At 43.7% G+C, this 2,052-nt stretch overlaps 1 pseudogene; it reads left to right on the top strand.

The window, feature by feature from the left end:
* Positions 1–199: 199 nt before the first annotated feature.
* LOC123084064 (disease resistance protein RGA5-like) overlaps positions 200–2,052 on the top strand; it is a 2,978-nt pseudogene continuing 1,125 nt past the window's right edge.

Here is a 2,052-nt window from a genome sequence, read left to right on the forward strand (position 1 = left end):
ATACTACGTAGGGCTTAGATAAGGAAAAGGTCAAGTATTTGCCCTCTTACTTGTGTTCATGTTTTGGCTTTGATGGTCCTCACAAGTATGGAACACTATTAAGTGTGTTTTTCCAGAGAATGATTGTTGTAGCAGAATTATAACCACTGCACGCATTGTTGATGCAGCCAAGTCATGTTGTCTGAGTACTGATGACCGCATGTATGCAATGGAACCACTAAGTGATGTTAACTCTAGAGGCTTGTTCTTCAAAAGGATATTTGGCTCTGATGGTTGTTGTCCTGATATGCTCAAGGAAGTTTCAAATGAAATCCTAAAAAAGTGTGCAGGCCTACCATTGGCAATTGTCACTATATCTAGTTTGTTGGCAAACAGATCAGCTACCAAGGAGGAGTGGGAGAAGGTTAAAAGGTCATGTGGTTCTGCACTGGAAAATAACCAAAGTCTAGAGGGAATGAATAGCATACTATCCCTTAGCTATAATGTTCTTCCACCTAATCTCAAGACCTGTCTGTTGTATTTAAGTGTATTTCCTGAGGATTGTGAGATTGACAAAGAGAGGTTAGTGAGGAGATGGATAGCAGAAGGTTTTATCCAGGAAGAGCGTGGACAAAGCCGACAAGAGGTCGCCGAGAACTACTTTTACGATCTTATCAACAAAAGCATGGTACAACCAGTGGACACTGGGTATGATGGTAAGGTTCGTGCCTGCCGAGTTCACGATATGATGCTTGAAATTATTATTTCAAAAGCAGTTGAAGATAATTTTGTCACTGTGGTAGGCAGAGGCCAAACAAGTTTGACTACTCGTCATGGTTTTATTCGGCGACTATCAGTTCAGCACATTGACCAGGAGATGGCATCCGCATTAGCAAATGAAGATCTAAGTCAAGCTCAATCTTTAATAGTAACATCATCAGGTTATATGGAACAATTTCCTAGTCTTCTTAAATTTGAAGCTTTACGTGTATTGGACTTTGAAGGTTGTGAAGGTTTGGAAGAGTATGACATGAACAATATGGACAAATTATACCAGCTTAAGTTTCTCAGCCTAAGGGGCACCATCATTTCAAAGCTACCACCAAGTGTTGTGATGCTACACGATCTAGAGGCCATAGATCTTAGGGACACACAAATAGTAGAGTTGCCGGCTGGAATTATCTGTCTCAGTAATCTACAGTATCTACCCACAGGAAAACAACTCCTTCCTGGCAATTTTTTTAAGCAGCTTCAAATTCTAAGAGAGATTCCACACTGCTCCATCGGTGATGGATGCCCCACCTTCTTTTGGCTAGTTCGTTGGCTATAGCCAGAGCCATTGGCTCTTGTTTTCCCCGCTGTTTTCTCCCACCACACCAATCAAAATGACATGGTAGCCACAATATTACAGGATGGGACTGAACTTGCTCTTCGTAATCACCTAACCTCTACTGTGGTCGCAGAACTTGCCTCCCTAAACTCTTTGTTGCAGGCGTTGCTACCTCCCAGGCGACTGCTTAACGGATGCTTTCTCCTCACGCGACTCTGATGGTGTAGCTTATTTGGGATTCAAAGGTGCCAAAAAACGTCATGATTTTGGCTGGCTCCTTTACCTCGACCGGCTGAACACCAGGCAGAACCTGCACATGAAAAACATTCTGGACTATGACTCTTACCCGCGGTGCAGCCATGCAGTGGAAGACCGCGACCACTTGTTCTTCTCATACCGGCCGACATGCAGGATCTGGAGAGTCGTGGCTATACGACCGCAGTTCATGCTCATCGACACACTTTTCTCTTACTACGCCGTCGGACCCCTTGCCTGCCTCGATTAGGCCCCTCATGCTCCTGCTTATTCTCTAGAAAGTTTGGGATGCAAGAAACAAAAAGGTTTTCCAGGGATTAGATATTAATGCTCATAGTTCGGTTAAAGCATTCTAGATGATCTAATTATTTGGTCTCACCGCCTCAAGACGGAAACTCTCAAAGAACACGGCGGTCTGTGACGTGACTCCCTTTCCTCGCACAATGCATGAACCTCTGTAACTCTCTGGCTCTTTTCAAATATATTCA

This window comes from Triticum aestivum, chromosome 4A (assembly GCF_018294505.1).
Source record: "Triticum aestivum cultivar Chinese Spring chromosome 4A, IWGSC CS RefSeq v2.1, whole genome shotgun sequence".
Lineage (NCBI taxonomy): Eukaryota > Viridiplantae > Streptophyta > Magnoliopsida > Poales > Poaceae > Triticum > Triticum aestivum.